At 37.5% G+C, this 18345-nt stretch overlaps 1 long non-coding RNA gene and 2 pseudogenes across 3 annotated transcripts; 1 reads left to right on the top strand and 2 right to left on the bottom strand.

Annotated features, from left to right (window-relative positions):
• Window positions 1-1190: 1190 nt before the first annotated feature.
• LOC306641200 (vacuolar protein sorting-associated protein 72 homolog) lies at window positions 1191-4378 on the bottom strand (annotated as a pseudogene). Its single transcript has one exon. The product of its transcript is annotated as a vacuolar protein sorting-associated protein 72 homolog (transcript).
• Window positions 4379-4820: 442 nt separating this feature from the next.
• Window positions 4821-12622, bottom strand: LOC306642064. Its single transcript, XR_013758366.1, has 2 exons — window positions 12083-12622; window positions 4821-5115 (listed from the first exon to the last, which is right to left on the bottom strand). It is a non-coding gene; the product is annotated as an uncharacterized lncRNA (long non-coding RNA).
• A 2837-nt stretch (window positions 12623-15459) lies between these two features.
• LOC306642464 (dihydrofolate reductase-like) lies at window positions 15460-16130 on the top strand (annotated as a pseudogene). The gene has a single exon. The product of its transcript is annotated as a dihydrofolate reductase-like (transcript).
• Window positions 16131-18345: the final 2215 nt, after the last annotated feature.

Here is an 18345-nt window from a genome sequence, read left to right on the forward strand (position 1 = left end):
CTTATAAATCTAGTCAATGAACAAGTTGGAAAAAGAAACCTGAGGCAAAGCCTATTGCAGTCAATGTTCCAGAGATTCATTAATTTATAGTAAAAGACTAATATGACCCAGCATTTAACAGTTCTACTTCTGTAATAATGAGTATTGAGACTAAACATTTCACAAGGTTGAATTCTAAGATTTTAGCTTGATTCATAAATTATATACAAAATAGTAAAAAAAAACTGGCTTTGAAATATTCATTTTATAATATCCAGTTTGAGTTTTTTCATATTAAAATCATGACTTATTAACAATATTATATGAGATATTGTTTCACTTTTTTAAAAAATTTAAAGTTCATAGACTAAGTGAACGTAACATTAAACAAGCCAATTGAAATTCTCATACATACCTGGTGAGATTATAATAGTTCAGTCCCTATCCCAAAGATGAAAAGGAAAGGTGACAGGAGGTGAGCCGAGCCCATGGCCGGGGAAGAGAACAGGAAAGAGCAAGTGGAGCAAGAGGAGAGGTGCTTAGTCATTAAATGATGTGCTCACCTAGATAATAACAGTATCTAGATTTGGTCAGTCCTATTCAATTCTGTCTCAGTTTTGACAACAAAACCATGCCACTTAAACAGAAATAGCTCAGATGTTTGTAGAATTCATCTCAGCCCAACACATGGTGCCTTTGGCAAGGTAACCTCTGTAAGCCTGTTTCCAGCGAATGTTTCTGACATCATAACATTATTCTGAGGGTCAAGTGAGGTCGTAACTAGTAAAGAGCACAAAGCTCCTTAAACCATTACTATTGTAGTTTAATAATAATATATTGTCTTCCTAATTGTAATGACCTTTCAAGGGCAAAGGAGGCAGAAGTATCTATATGGTCTTGAAATTATCTATGAAGTTTCTATATGGTCTTGAAATTAAGTATCATTAACAATGACCTCTAGTAGAACTATTAGAGCAGTAACATCATTTATTAAATTAAAAGAGCTAAGCAAAAGATGCAAGGTTCCTATCCTATCCCTAAGCTAGTAAATTCCTTTATAATTCTTAGACTCTTTTTTTTTTTTAAGAATCTTTCCATTTTATTGGATTTTAAAAAACTAACAAAATGAGTAGGAACCAGGGGCAAAGAAGGGGGAAGACATAGAAGAGGAGCGGGCAAAGATCAGAGATATAAGGGGGTGAAGTAGAGAGGGAAGGTCAAGAGCCCATGTCCCGGCAGGACAGAAGTTTCTAAGAACTAAACATCTCTTCCTTTGATGACAATTTTCTGGCATAAGGCTCGGGGCCCAGAGCCAGGGAGGGGCTCAGGAGGTGGGGGACCAGGGCCAGGGCTGAGCAGTAGGACACCGTCCATGGGCAGCGATGTGCTTCTGTAGGTCTTACGGATGGTCTTGAAGTTTCAAGCAGTGGCACAGGGTATGTCTGTAGCAGGGTCACGAATCGAGCTGGAGGATGGGTCACTGGGCAGATCTCCCGAACACTGACTTTTGGGGGTTGACCTTGGGGGAACTATTCCTCAAATGTCACATCATCACTAAATGTGAAGAAGGCATGTGAGCAGTGAGCAGGTGGTACCACAGGTGCAGCCCCAGCATGGGGAGTCAATGCAGAAGCCATGGGAGCAGGATCAAGTCCTTCTACCTCCACATTCTCTTCCTCGGGGCCCAGCTCCCCAACAAGCGGCACTGTCATTGAATGAGAGGTGATCATGGGCCCTGGGCACTTCCGTTTCTCATGAACCTGCTTCTTTTTGTCAGCCTCAAGTCGCTCATGTGTCTCCAGTGAACGCAAGTTGAGCTCTCCTGTGACCTTGGCTTCCCTGAGAGGTTCTTCTTGGGTCAGTGGTCTCTCACAGTGGGGCCCCTTTCACCGCCGGGACTGGCCCTGCCTCTCCTGTACCTGAAGAAATGTTTGTGGAGGGTGTTCAGCTGTAGATTGATGCTCGGATTTCCAGCTGTCAGAGCCATCGTCCTGTAGTTCTAGGGACAGTAGTGCCTTCTCTTCTCGGGCCTTTTGAGAGCTACCAGCTGGGGTACTGACCTTTCAAGGTCTCAAGCTCTCTAGAGGCTCCTTATAGACTTTAGTGACTACTCGGCGCTTCCTTCTTGGCTCTTCTGTTTCTCCATCACTGGCTGGTTCATCCCCGTCATCAGTGTCAAAGTCAGAGTCCACCTCGTCCTCTGTGTCTGACTGGACCCCTTGACACTCATCATCTCCAGATTCCTTGGTGAACCTCTGCAAGTCATCTGGTAGAACCCTTCTTCTTCCTTTGCCTCCAGAAGCCCAGAAAGCCTGTTCCCTGGGTCTTCCTGGGGGGCCCCGGCCCCCAGCCAAACTCATTTTGCCTAGCAAGACCGTGGGGCCACCAGGGGCCCTGCTCACCCAGCTTGGTTCTCTTTAGCCTCTTCTTAAACAGATGAGCTACACATATTCATCTGTGGTAGTTAAATAAGTTATTCCTGTTCTCTCAGGCATATAGACATAGACAATTATGCCTTCATTAACACTGATGAGAAATATAAATGTTTTATAAGTAAAACTGCACATATGTTCAATTATTTTGTCTTTAAAATAGTGGAGAAATAGTATTTACCAAAGTGAAAAACAAAAGTAAGGTAAATAAAAGGATCAGGTGTTAGGGATTCAATTAATGGGAAACATCACAGATTTTATTAGCGCATTTCTCCTACCAGAATTCTGCAACTTACTTTCTGCTATGACACCTGCTTTGAACTGAAAGTGAATTATTGAGTAGTTAAAAATCAGACTGAGCAGGCCCCACGTGCCTGCTTCCACTGACTTCTTTCTTAATATACTAATGTGCACCTTTCTGAGAATGTTACAGATCACAGAAATTGAGTTTTTAGATTTTGTCACTTAAAAGGAAACCATGATGCCTCCACATCTCCAATCACCATCACTCTGCTTTATTACTCTGTAGTATTTAATCTTTTTCTAATATGCTATATAATTTACCTTTTTATTGCTATTTTATGTTTCATTCTATAAGAATATATGTGCTGCTGCTTGGCAGGGATTTTTGTTTCTGTTTCCTTTAAGTCTGCCAAGAACTTAGAACAGTGCCTAGGCATATAAAAGCAGATAAATGCTTTTACTGAGTGAATGAATGAATGAATGGAATGAATTAATAAATTCTTTTCTCCCTCTTTTAAAAAGACTCATGTATTCTTCCTTTGATCCACATTAGGTTTATAAGTTTCAATGGCATCTTTTGATATCTTTGGCTTCATACCTGGTTTCTGTTTTATCTTACTTAGGTACACGGTGCTGCAGTCTTCTAAAAGCAATCCCACAAGATTTTCTGGAATGACTAACCAAGTTGACCTTCCCTGCTACTGAAAGAACAGTAAATCTTGTGCATGAAACAATAACAATAGTAAGCTCAGCCTAGAAGCCTTTAAACACTCAATTTTACTGTAATTCCTTTTGTTCCAAGATTTTTGTTAATTGCTTGAATGAGTTGTTTTATTAAATTGTTAAGTAAACCTTGTGTATGTTTATGGTATACAGCATGATGTTTTGATACATATACATGTGGATTGGCTGAATCAAGCTAGTTATCATTTGCATTACCTCACAGACTTTTTTTTGTGGCAAGAACACTTAAAATCTACTCTTGGCAATATTCAAGTATACATTGTATTGTTATATAATTACTATAGTACATAGTAGATTTAACTTCTTCCTCTTATCTAAGATTTTGAGTGACCTGGCCCAAATCTCCCAAACCTTCTCCGCACCCAGTCTCTGGTCGCTGCTTCCATGTTTGACTTGTTTGGATTCCACGTGTAAGTGAGATCAGACAGTATTTCTTCCTTCTGTTCCTCGCTTACATCCCTTAACACAATGTGCTCCAGGTTCATCCAGTTGTTGCAGATGACCTGATCCCTTTGTTTTTAAGACTCAAGAGCCCTCCACTGTATATATGTACCACATTTTCTTTATGTATCAATCTGTTGGTAGAAATTAGGCTGATTCTCTATCTTGGCTATTGTGAATAGTGCTATAATGAACATAGAAATGAAGAAATCTCTTCAATAAACTAATTCCATTTCCTTTGTATGCATCCCTACTAGTGGAATTACTGGATCATATGGTAGTTCTTTTTAAATTTTTTGAGGAAACTCCATGTTGTATTAGTCCACAATCCTATCCACAGTTTATAAGGGTTTCCTTTTCTCCATATCCTTGCCAACACTTCCCTTTCACCTTTTTTGATAACAGGTGTGAGGTAATAATTGTAATTTTAATTTGCATTTACCTTATTAGTGACATTAAACGATTTTTAAATATACCTGTTGGTCATTTGTATTTCCTCTTTTGAGGAGGGTCTATTCAGGCCATTTACACATTTTTATATTGGATTACTTATTTTCTTGTTAAGTTCTTCCAGAGTCTTATATATCCTGGATATTCATCCTTTGTCAGATGTCTAGTTGGCAAATATTTTCTTCTGTTTTGTAGGTTGTTTCTTCACTCTGTTATTTCCTTTGTTTTTTAGTTTGTTATAATCCTGTTTGTCTATTTTTGCTTTTGTTGCTTATGTTTTTTTTGGTCATGTCTAAAATAATCGCTGCCCAGACCAATGTCTTAGAGATTTTCCCTTCTGGTTAATTCTGCTAGTTTTATAGTTTTATTTTTCATGTTTAATCTTTAATCCATTTTGAGTTGATTTTTGTGTAGTGTGTGAGGTGAATATCTAATTTTATTCTTCTCCATGTGGATATCCAGTTTTCTCAGCACTAGAATGACTTTTAAAAGATATTCTTTCTCTGTGGACATTTCTTTCTAGAAAAAATACTTCTTGTATCTATAACTACATTCTTTCCAGTAATCCTCCCCCTTTAATAGTATGACTAGGCCCCTACTGTTTTGTTATAATCATCATTTTCTCATTTACCCAATTAACACACACTTATTCCATTGTACCTTATAAAATTCTCAGTCACTGTTATCTTGTGTGTGTGTGTGTGTGTGTGTGTGTGTGCATAAAATCATATTGTTGCAGAAATCAATCTTAGTTCTAAATCGTGGTTTTAATTCTCTAACATCTTCTAAAACTGTTTTAGGTAGTAGAAAGTAATTCTTTTTTACTCTACATTATCTTTTTTTAAATTTTATTATAAACAAATGGGATACATGTTGTTTCTCTGTTTGTACATGGCGAAAAGGCATACCATTTGTGTAATCATAAATTTACATAGAGCAATGTTGTTTGATTCATTCTGTTATTTTTTCCCTTCCCCCCACCCCTCCCACCCCTCTTTTCCATCTATACAGTGCTTCCTTCCTCCATACTTGCCCCCCCAACCCTAACTATAACACTGACCATAACACTGACTATAACTATAATTCCCTAACCCTAACACTGACCCTTCCCTGCACCCCATTATGTGTCATCATCCACTTATTAGCGATATCATTCATCCTTTGGCTTTTTGAGATTGGCTTATCTCACTTAGCATGATATTCTCCAATTTCATCCATTTGCCTGCAAATGCCATAATTTTATCATTCTTTATGGCTCAGTAATATTCCATTATATATATATATATCACAGTTTCTTTATCCACTCAATTGAAGGGCATCTAGGTTGGTTCCACAGTCTAGCTATTGTGAATTGAGCAGCTATGAACATTGATGTGGCTGTATCTCTGTAGTATGCTGATTTTAAGTCTTTTGGGTATAGGCCAAGGAGTGGGATAGTTGGGTCCAATGGAGTGTCCATTCCAAGTTTTCTAAGGAATCTCCACACTGCTTTCCAGAGTGGCTGCACTAATTTGCAGTCCCACCAGCAATGTATGAGTGTACCTTTCTCCCCACATCCTCGCCAACACCTGTTGTTGTTCCTATTCTTGATAATCGCCATTCTAATTGGGGTGAGATGGAATCTTAGGGTTGTTTTGATTTGCATTTCTCTTATTACTAGAGATGTTGAACATTTTTCCGTATGTTTGCTGATTGCTTGCAGATCTTCTTCTGTGAAGTGTCTATTCGTTTCCTTAGCCCATTTGTCGACTGGATTATTTGAATTCTTGGAGTAGAGTGTTTTTAGTTCTTTATAGATTCTGGAGATTAGTGCTCTATCTGAAGTATGATTGGCAAAGATATTCTCTCACTCCGTAGGCTCTTTCTTCACATTGCTGATAGTTTCCTTTGCTGAGAGAAAGCTTTTTAGTTTGAATCTATTCCAGTTATTGATTCTTGCTTTTATTTCTTGTGCTATGGGAGTCCTGTTAAGGAAGTCTGGTCCTAAGCCGACATGTTGAAGATCTGGACCTACTTTTTCTTCTATAATCTGCAGGGTTTCTGGTCTGATTCCGAGGTCCTTAATCCATTTTGAGTTTAGTTTCGTGCATGGTGAGAGATATGGGTTTAGTTTCATTCTGTTGCATATGGATTTCCAATTCTCCCAGTACCATTTGTTGAAGAGGCTATCTTTTCTCCATTGCATATTTTTGGCCCCTTTGTCTAGTATGAGAAAATTGTATTTATTTGGGTTTGTGTCTGTGTCCTCTATTCTGTACCATTGATCTACCTTTCTATTTTGGTACCAATACCATGCCGTTTCTGTTACTATTGCTTTGTAGTAGAGTTGAAGATCTGGTATTGCAATACCCCCTGTTTCACTCTTCCTGCTAAGGATTGCTTTAGCTATTCTGGGTTTCTTATTCTTCCAGATGAATTTCATAATTGCTTGCTCTATTTCTGTCATTGGGATTTTAATTGGAATTGCATTGAATTTGTATAGCACTTTAGGTAGTATGGCCATTTTGACAATATTAATTCTTCCTATCCAAGAACATGGAAGATCTTTCCATCTTCTAAGGTGTTCTTTAATTTCTTTCTTTAGTGTTCTGTAGTTCTCATTGTAGAGGTCTTTCACCTCTTTTTTGAGATTGATTCCAAGTATTTTATTTTTTTCAAGGCTATTGTGAATGGGGTAGTTTTCCTAATTTCTCTTTCTGAAGATTCATCACTTATGTATAAAAATGCGTTGGATTTATGAGCATTGATCTTGTAACCTGCTACTTTACTGAATTCACTTATGAGTTCTAAGAGTTTTCTGGTGGAATTTCCAGGTTCCTCTAAATATATAATCATGTCATCAGGGAACAGGGATAGTTTGAGTTCTTCTTTTCCAATTCATATCCCTTTAATTTCTTTGGTTTGTCTAATTGCTCTGGCTAGAGTCTCAAGAACGATGTTGAATAGAAGTGGTGAAAGATGGCATCCCTGCCTTGTTCCAGTTTTTAGGGGGAATGCTTTCAGTTTTTCACCATTTAGAATGATATTAGCCATGGGCTCAGCATAAATGGCCTTTATAATGTTAAGGAATGTTCCCACTATCCCTATTTTTTCTAGTGTTTTGAGCATGAAGGGGTGCTGTATTTTATCAAATGCTTTTTCTGCATCTATTGAAATAATCATGTGATTCTTGACTTTAAGTCTATTGATATGGTGAATGACATTGATTGATTTCCTGATGTTGAACCAACCTTGCATCCCTGGGATGAAACCCACTTGATCATGGTGCACTATCTTTTTAATATGTTTTTGTATGCGATTTGCTAAAATTTTGTTGAGAATTTTTGTGTCCATGTTCATTAAGGATATTGGTCTGAAATTTTCATTCCTTGATGAGTCTCTGTCTGGTTTAGGTATCAGTGTGATATTGGCTTCATAGAATGAGTTTGGGAAGATTCCCTCCTCTTCTATTTTATGAAATACTGTGAGAAGTATTGGAATGAGCTCTTCTTTAAAGGTTTTGTAGAACTCGGCTGAGAACCCATCTGGTCCCAGACTTTTCTTTGTTGGTAGGCTTTTGATGACTTCTTCTATTTCAGTACTTGAAATTGTTCTATTTAAATTGTGTATGACCTCCTCATTCAGTTTAGGCAATTCATGTCTCTAGAAACCTGTTGATGTCTTTGAAATTTTCAATTTTGTTGGAGTATAGATTTTCAAAATAGCTTCTAATTATGTTTTGTATTTCAATCCTGTCTGTTGTGATATTTCCTTTTTCATCCCGAATTTTAGTGATTTGGGTTTTCTCTCGTCTTCTCTTTGTTAGTGTGGCTAAAGGTTTATCAATTTTGTTTATTTTTTCGAAGAACCAACTATTTATTTTGTCAATTTTTTGTATTGTTTCATTGTTTCAATTTCATTGATTTCAGCTCTGAGTTTAACTATTTCCTGTCTTCTACTACTTTTGGTGCTGGTCTGTTCTTTTTCTAGGGCTTTGAGCTGTAGTGTTAGGTCGTTTATTTGTTGAGTTTTACTTGTTTTATTAAATGCGCTCCATGAAATAAATTTCCCTCTAAGTACTGCTTTCACAGTGTCCCAGAGATTTTGATATGATGTTTCTTTGTTCTCATTTACCTCTAAGAATTTTTTAATTTCCTTCCTAATATCTTCTGTTTTCCATTAATCATATAATAGCATATTGTTTAATCTCCAGATGTTGGAATAGTTTCTGAGTTTTACTCTTTCATTTATTTCTAACTTCAATCCATTATGATCTGGTAGAATACATGGTAGTGTCTCTATCTTCTTGTATTTGCTAACATTAGCTTTGTGTCATAATATATGGTCTATTTTAGAGAAGGATTCATGTGCTGCTGAGAAGAAAGTGTGTTCGCTCTTGGTTGGATGGTATATTCTATAAATGTCCGTTAAGTCTAAATTATTGATTGTGTTATTGAGATCTATTGTTTCTTTGTTCAATTTTTGTCTGGAAGATCTGTCCAGTGGTGAGAGAGGTGTGTTAAAATCACCTAGTATTATTGTGTTATGGTCTATTTGGTTTCTGAAATTAAGAAGGATTTGTTTGACATACATGGATGAGCCACTGTTTGGGGCATAGATGTTTATGATTGTTATATCTTGCTGATTTATGCTTCCCTTAAGCAGTATGAAATGACCTTCTTTATCCCTTCTGACTAAGTTTGGCTTGAAGTCCACATTATCGGAAATGAGGATGGACACTCCAGCTTTTTTCTGAGTCCATGTGCATGGTATGTTTTTCCCCATCCTTTCACCTTTAGTCAATGGGTATCTTTTTCTATGAGGTGAGTCTCTTGTAGGCAACACATTGTTGGATCTTTCTTTTTAATCCAATCTGCCAGTCTATGTCTTTTGATTGATGTATTCAGGCCATTAACATTCAGGGTTATTATTGAGATATGATTTGGTTTCCCGGTCATTTGGTTCATTTTTAAATTTTATTTATTTATTTGTTTGACACAACTTGGTTCCTCCTTTATTTGACAATTCCTTTAGGATAATTTCTCCCTTTGCTGATTTGCTTCTTTGTTTTTCATCTCTTCCTCATGGAATATTTTGCTGAGAATGTTCTGTAATGCTGGCTTTCTTTTTGTAAATTCTTTTAGCTTTTGTTTATCATGGAAGGATTTTATTTCATCGTCAAATTTGAAGGTAAGTTTTGCTGGGTATAAGATTTTTGGTTGGCCTCCATTTTCTTTCAGGGCTTGAAAAATGTTGTTCCAGGACCTTCTAGCTTTTAGGGTCTGGATCGAAAAAATCTGCTGATATCCGTATTGGTTTCCCCCTGAATGTAATTTGGTTCTTTTCTCTCACAGCCTTTAAAATTCTGTCTTTATTTTGTATGTTAGGTATTTTCATTATAATGTGCCTTGGTGTGGGTCTGTTGTAATTTTGTGTATTTGGAGTCCTATAAGCCTCTTGAACTTGATTTTCCATTTCATTCTTCAGATTTGGGAAATTTTCTGATATTATTTCATTGAATAGATTGTTCATTCCTTTGGTTTGTTTCTCTAGGCCTTCCTCAATCCCAATAATTCTTAAATTTGGCCTTTTCATGATATCCCATAGTTCTTGTAGATTCTGTTCATGATTTCTTACCATCTTCTCTGTTTGTTCAACTTTGTTTTCAAGGTTAAATATTTTGTCTTCACTGTCTGAGGTTCTGTCTTCCAGGTGTTCTATGCTACTGGATGTGCTTTCTATGGAGTTCTTAATTTGGTTTATTGTTTCCTTCATGTCAAGGATTTCTGTTTGGTTTTTTTAAATATCTCTAACTCTTTATTGAAATGATCTTTTGCTTCCTGTATTTGCTCTTTTAACTGTCGATTGGTGCGATCATTCAGTGCCTGCATTTGCTCTTTCATCTCATCATTCAGTGCCTGCATTTGCTCTTTCTTCTCATCATTTGCTTCCCTGATCATTTTAATTATGTACATTCTGAACTCCTTTTCTGTCATTTCTTCTGCCATGCTGTCATTGGGTTTTATTGATGTAACATCTAGATTTGTTTGCAGCATTTTCTTTCCTTGTTTTCTCATATTGTTCAGGTATCAGTGGACCACTGAGATATTGCAGATTTCCTCTATTGACTTACAATGTCCCTGAAGATTTCTATATATATCCCCTCTTAGCCTTCAGTAGGCTGAAGTCTTGGAGGAAGTTGATAATGTGGTGCAACACAAGGAAGCTGCCTCTCTAGGAGTGGTGGCCTTCAGGTGGGGTATATTCCCTGCTAGTGGGCAGAGGTGCCTCCATTTGTTGATCAATGGTCATCCAAAGCGGAACTAGGCTGCGGGCTGAGGCAAGGCCTTTTTGGGCCTGCGTCTCTGGTTTTACCGTCCTTGTGGGGAAACTTCATCCGGCAGGGAAGACTCACGCGGTGGGGAAGTCTCGCTGGTCAGTTCCCTCCTAGAGGTTCCCCTCAATTTACAGCTACCGCCTGGGCTGGGCTGCCTTCCTCTGCAACGTTCCCAGGGGCCCGGCCCTACCTCCTGGGCCTGGGAGCCTCACCCTTCGCAGATGAATCTCCTTAGGCTGCCCCTCCTCAGAGAATCTGTCCCCAGTCCTTCAACCTTCGCTCCGCCCCTAAGCGTGTCTCTGTGGGGCTCTTCCACCAAGAAGCCTCCTAGATTCTGGGATCCTGCTCTGCACCTAATCGCCTGGCTATGCAGCCCCTCCTCCGAGCAGCCACCTGGGGCCCGTACAATCGCTCTGAGTTCCAGAGACCCGCAACACTCCTCTTCCTCCAGACAGCCACCCAGTATTCTGGTGCGGTCACTAGGAGTCCAAGAAACTCACTGCGTGCCTCCTCCTCTCACCAACCACCTGTAGCCCTGGGCAATGAATCACTCTGAGTCGAAGTGACCCTCCCCGTTCCTCCTCCTCCTCCAGGAAACACCCCTGGGTGTTCAGGAGCGGTCGCTCTGAGTGGCTCTGAATCCATGTGACCCGCTGCACACATTCTCTTGGCAACCGCCTGGAGCTCTGGTGCGGCCACTCGAGAACAAGCGACCCACCGCACTTCTCCTCCTGGCAGTCCCCCTGTGTTCAGGAGCGGTTGCTTTAAGTCCAAACACCAACTCACCAATCGCCTTTAAGTCCTACTCACCAATCGCCTTTCTCCTCTGAGCAGCCGTCTGGAGCTCTAATGCAGTCACTGGGAGTCCAAACGACCTGCTGCGCTCCTCCTCCTCCTCCTACTCCTCTGGGCAGGCCCTGGTGTTCAGAAGTGGTCTGAGTCCAAACAGCTCGCCACATAGCTCCTCCTCTGGCAATCGCCTGTAGCTCTGGTATAGTCACTCCGAATCCAGGCGGCCGCGCTCCTCCTCCCCCTCCTCAGGGCAGGCTCCGGTGTTCAGAAGTGGTTGCTCTAAGTCCAAACAGCTCGCTGCACTGCTCCTACTCTGCAAACCGCCTGTAGCTCTGGTGTAGTCACTCCGAATCCAAGCGGCCACGCTCTTCCTCCTCTGGGCAACCACCTGGAGCCCCAGTGGTTGCTCCAAGTCCCAGCGCTGTGCTGATCGGCCTCCTCTCCGATGCTCCCAGTTGTCTGAGTTCACTGCTCCAGCGGGGGGAGGGGCGTCTTGCCGGGCAGCTCTACTTCACAAAGTTCCCTGTGTTCCAGGACTACCGTCCCATCGGGGACGCCTCCCCAATGGGAGAGACTCACCCGGCTGCTTTGAGTTGGTCCCAAGTCTCTCAATATCTCCTCTTTTGAATCCTGAGTCCTGGAGCAACATGAAATGCAGCCACCCTCTAGGCCACCATCTTGAAACCAACATTATCTTTTTCATAGACTTCTAAGATTTCTTCCAACTTGGAAATAATTTTTGACTCAAGACAGTCCTGTGATACAACTTACTGAGAAAGGTTGCTGTTTTAGATTTCCTTCCACAACATCATCTTGAGATATCTTAAGAACTTCTTCCTTCATCTGTGTTTCTACCATGTTTTAACTCTTCTATCTAATTTGTGTATATTGGAGATACAATACTTTCAGAGTTCTACTAATTAATTATAGGGCTGCATGACACTTTGCTTTAGTCTAAAAGAAATGACAATAGTTATTAGTTCTTGGCTTCATATACTATGTTAACATAATAAAGACCTTTTTTGTTTCAAAATAATATTTTTATTATGTTTGTGGTTTATGCTATCGGCAATGCAACATTAGCATTTCTCCCAGTTCTTAGTTTTCCTCAATAGAGGCATTTACTTTAGAAGACATATTTTTGATGTTTTCTTTGTCAAAATTCCAAAGATATATTGTCATATGTCTTCATGTTCAATGACAATCTAGATCTCTTTCTATTCCAGGGATTCTAAATTCTAACTCAGAATTCAAGCTGTTTCGGATAATGAAAGACTATCAACTTCTGTCATTTTTCATTTCTTTCTTTTTTTTTTTGCTTTTGATTTTACATAGTCATTTTAAAGATTCTTGCTCCAAAAATCAATCTTTTCTTCCTCGATGCACAGAACTCATAATATACTAATATATGTAATGAAACTAAAGTGTAATGAGTGATTAACACATATGATGGGTAGTCCATTTGAAAGGGCACCATTTTTCAGTTTTTGTGCCTCCTATCAACTTAGGTTCAGGTTATTAATTTCTCCAAGACAAACTCTGATCTCCTTCTATATCAGGTTCCACTCAGACCCTCTTCCTATTCCGGACATAGATAGAATCGCTATAATACATATATTTAAAAATATATATTCAAAATATGTTCATAACTGTAACAGGAGTTATACAAGCTTTTGGTCATAAAAGTGTTTATAATATAGCATGAGACATATGGCATGAAACACTTGACTATGAAATAAATATGTTAAAAACTTGGGGTGGGTGGTGAGAGACCAGGGCAATCAATGAAAAATAAATAAATGGCAGAAGGGGAAGATGTGGGTGGTGTGGGTGTTGGGAGTCTTCTCAGAAAGTGAATCATTAGAGCAGGGGGAATATTTCATGTTCATGAAACTGCTCAACTACAGAAGAGTGAGTATAGAATCATATGTCATTTAAAATTTTGCATATTATGCAAATATTTATAGATATTGAACTTAAAATATTCACTGAAATACTTCTGCTTCTATTTTTGTGAATATTTACATATTTTTTATACTTTACAATCTTGTCCTGGAAAATCCCTGGGTATGATTTTGTTTATCAAGTTCAAAAGAATTTAAACAAAGGATTTGTTGTGATGAAGAATAAAGGGCAGATTGGGAGGGGTGAAAGGAGTGGGAAAAGGATCCTCCTTTTTTCCCTTTACTCTTTTCCCTAGAAGCTAAACAGAGATGAGATATGATTTGCCATCTTAGAGTGAAAAGAAGCTCTCATTCTTTGTCTGGAACATGGCAAAAATCATTCTCTAGTTAGATGTAAAATGACTGAATTGCAAGGTGAACTGTATTGGTGATATCTCATTTTCCCTCACCTACAGCACCCTCTCTTCCCAAGATCAAGCAATTTTCCTGTGTAATGAACTGTGTCTGCTCTCAAGTGGCCTGGAATTGAGAGGTCCAAAGTGCCTTCCAAGTCCTTGTTTCCTGTTTGGCATCCTGATGTCCTTTGCTGCTGTAAACACTGGTCTGTGTTTTCCAAGGCTATACAAAGGAGGAATGCAAAAATGAATAGAAATGTAGAACAGTTATATATATAGGAGAAAGGCTTCAAACAATTTTAAATTATTCAGGGAATAGTTTTCTAGCTATTGGGTTGTCAAATTCTTTGTATCAAATGCTTTTGTCCAGTTGATAGCCCTTTGGTCAGCTTTTTAGCAATCAGAGGGGAGCAGATGGAAGAAGGACATGCTTTGAAACCAACATCAAAAGTGGATTCAAGTGGTTTTATTTACGCTCATAACATACCTAAAATCTGGAGAAACTGAGTTCAAGGAAAGACAACAATATAAGTAAACTAGGTAGTAAGGAAAAAAAGAGAAATACAAACAGAATTCAAAACTATACATTTTCTTAATTTACTAGGTCTTCCATGGACATAGAAAACAAAACAGAGAACTGAAATAAATTTACTTGATATGCTCAAAATACTAATTATAATTTCTTATAATAGCAATTTTTAATCTTTTGTTAGCAGACAACATATGAATCATTTATTCTGTGAACCATTTCTGCTATAGTTTATGCTAAACATTTGATGTTTTATATATTCATAAATTACTTTTTGGCATTCACTGAAAATATCACCAGTTAGCTAATGAAAATGTCTGCTGGAAGATTATATATATATTTTATATGGAAAATGGACTTTTTTAAAACTAGCATATTTATTGGTGATTTTATAAATCAAAAACACAGTATCAATGAGTAGATTCAGCAAATAAGTTGAGCTACTAAAGAGAGAAGGTACTTATTTAATGACTAATTATATGAAAAGAAATAACAAAATTCCACAAATATTTACAACACTGTTAGTTGTTAATACCAAAAAATGTTGAAGAACGTTGATTCCAAATGTGTACATTTTACAATTTTAACTAGGAATGACTTTACTGTCAATTAAAATATAGCTACTGAAATAAAACAATGGAAGTACCTAAACCTTTATTTAAAAAAAAATAAAAAGATCAAAGCTAGAAATAAAACAACTTGGCTCTTTGTGGGCATTTTTATGATCTAGGAACACCTTACAAATTAATCTTGAAAGAAAAATGTAATTAAATTCAGTTGCATTTACATTAATGGAGCACCTTGGACAAAGTCTAGGTAGATAATTTCAGAGACAAAACTGGTTATAAACCCAAAGCCAGTCCTTTGCCAAACTCTTCAGGAAAAAAAAAAAAAAAGTAATGTTTTTCAAAACCAGATCAAGGTGAATTTAACATGAAAGAGCCTGATTCAGAGCTGGAGTGATCACTGATTTCATCCAGTATGGAACTTATTATATGTTTATAGATGTTCTTGTTGCATTTAAGTGTTTTCGTATATAGTTATCCTAAAATGGCAAGGAATTCAAATGTTTTCAGTGTGTGTGAATAAACTACCAATTTTGGAAAATTTTAAATCATGGTCAAACTCTAAATAAATCTCTAGTGACATCATGTTTCTTCAATCCTTTTCAAAAGTAAGCTGACAATCTCTTTAAAAAGACAAATATTGACAATTTCACGCCAAACTCCAGTGTCCGGGTGCAGCAGGCAAGCTGGGAGGGATCACTGCTACTATCTGGTTCGTCCCCTAAACTGCGTCATTGCCGTGTCCCAGAACATGGGCATGGGCAAAAATGGGGATCTGCCCTGCCCCCACTCAGGAATGAATCCAAGTATTTCCAAAGGATGGCCACCAACCCTTCAGTAGAAGGTAAACAGAATCTGGTGATTAAGGGTAGGAAGACTTGGCTTTCTATTCCTCAGAAGAATCGACCTTTAAAGGACAGAATTAATACAGTTCTCAGTAGAGAACTCAAGGAACTTCCATAAGGAGCTCATTTTCTTGCCAACAGTCTGAAGGATGCCTTAAAACTTACTGAGCAGCCAGAATTAGCAAGTAAAATAGACACGGTTTGGATAGTAGAAGGCAGTTGTGTGTATAAGGAAGCCATGAATCAACCAGGTCATATTAAACTGTTTGTGACAAGGATCATGCAGGAATTTGAAAGTGACACATTTTTTCCAGAAATTGATTTGGAGAAATATAAACTTCTTCCAAAATACCCAGGTGTTCTCTCTGAGGTCCAGGAGGAAAAGGCATTAATTACAAATTTGAAGTATATGAAAAAAATGATTAGTGTGAAGATGTTTTCTGATTTATTTCAAGTTATCCCTCCCTCTGAAAAATTATACATTTCCACCTTAGAATAAAAGACTTGTGTTAACTTAAAAAAAAAATAAAAAAGAAATATGGTCATTTCCATCTACTAAGCATTTCCAGGTTTGAGAGTATTCTTGAGGAAATTATCAAAAATCAAACAAAACAATACTGTATTACATAGCATTGTTTATTCTTTATAAAACAAAAATAAGTAAAAGTTTCAACAATATGAAACTGGTTTAATAAATTACACTTATCAGCTTGAATGTTACAATCATGTAAAACAAATGTAATGGTTATGCAGCTATGTAGGAAAATGGATATATGTTAAGTGAAAACAGCATAATACTAAATTATATGTTCTTATATACATGGAAAAATTAACAGTTGTAACTACCTTAACTATACATGTGAAATAACATTGAACAATACAATCTTTATTGAATAACACTTTGGGGGTAGGATTTTTTCTCTGAGCACTACGGAATGGAATGGTTGTGGCAGGTGCTTATCTGTCTCCTCATATCCCTTCTGAGTCCAGACCACCTTCATGCACAGAAGTAGGCCCTGCAACAAAATGAAACAGAAACACGGAGATGCAGAGGCAAGTGATGGAAAGGCACCCCTGTACATTTAGAGGTTTCTGATTCTTGATTTGTGAGACCTGACTTCACTCCTACTTTTGGATTCTGTGAAAAAAGAATCATTAATATCTTTATGATAAATTTCTACTTTTGCTTTTATAGTTCAAATAGGTGTCTGTAACATGTAAACCAAGAAACTAAGGTAATTTTTATATTTCTTTCATAATCTTTAACTTGCATTTTTAAAATGAACCTGAATTAGTGTAGCAAGTGCCACAGGCTAGCTAATGGCATTGCAAATAGTGTTGTTTATCCTAGGGTAGGAAGTGTACTTGTCGTAGAGGCAGTTCCTTCAACAAGATAGCTAAAGTAAGCCAACAACCTTTCTAGAAAATACAATATTCCAATTAATGCTAAACAAAACATGTTAACATTCTCTCCTCCTTTTGCTCTTTAGTTACACATATGCTTGAAATGACAATTTCAGGGATAAAAATTATCTTTTACCCTTGAAGATAAAGGCACTGTGTAAGAATTCTAGTGGTTTATGCCCTTGACATCTGACTTTAATCTTTGCCTGAGAATCTCCTATTTTTTGTTACCTTTTATGTACTCTTTATCAAATGCCAGATACCATGTGCAACAGTCCACATACACTATTCTATTTGCTCTTCACAAAACCCCTGTGCTGGAATGACTTACCAATGATGAGAACTTTCCATCTTTTCCATAATTATTAAGAATACTTCAGACAGGTACTGCTTTCAGTATCAAAAACACAAAGATGACTAGGAGAGGGGTCAGACATAAACGAAACCAAACAAAAAGCACATATATTTAAGTGATAAATGCTATACCAGGAACATGGACAAACTACTCCAGAGTATATGGGGAATTATAAGCTATGTGGGGTTTAATTCTACCAGATATGCATCCCCAAAGCACTATACCTTCACCTTAGGATTTGCATGCACTGTGACTTCTATCTTTGAATTCTCTCACCTCATCCCATCAAAGCTCTAGGATTGAAAATAGGTATTGAATGAAGGAGGAACACCAACATGACATTAACCAGGAAATTAACCAATTTAAAATTTTTGATGTTTAGAGAATCATAAATTACTGTACTCAAATGTGTTTGGAAAGTGAGGAACACCAGGAAATTTGTGCAATTTAAACTTGAAAATAATTTATGTTGAACTTTATCTTAATTTATACATGAATCTTGTGTGAAAAGTAAATAAGTGCAAATTATGAAAAATATAAAGAAAAAACTCAATAATGAAAATATTCTATGCATTTACACTTCCAGTAAATTTTGAAAAGATTATAATTCATTTGTAGAATAACTTTTCTTCACATATATAATCACAGTGCTTAGTAGGAGCACTTTCAGAAAGACTTCCTATCAGTTTAGCTCTCTCTCTTTCATATACCTTGCCTCCCTTCCATTTGTATAACAGCCTTTTGGGAAATGCTTCTCCCACAAACCTGTAACCTTCTTGAGGCCAGGCACTGTATGCAGGGTCTGTCACATAGAACAGTTTCAAGAATATTTTAGAATATTCTCAAGGATATTACTTGAATAAATTAGCCAGTGAATAATTATTTTAAACTATGGGGTGCAATACTAAATGTTCTGTAAAGAGTAATGACCAATTAGCATAATGCTATAA

The sequence above is a fragment of the Sciurus vulgaris genome, assembly GCF_902686455.1.
Source record: "Sciurus vulgaris genome assembly, chromosome: 12".
NCBI lineage: Eukaryota > Metazoa > Chordata > Mammalia > Rodentia > Sciuridae > Sciurus > Sciurus vulgaris.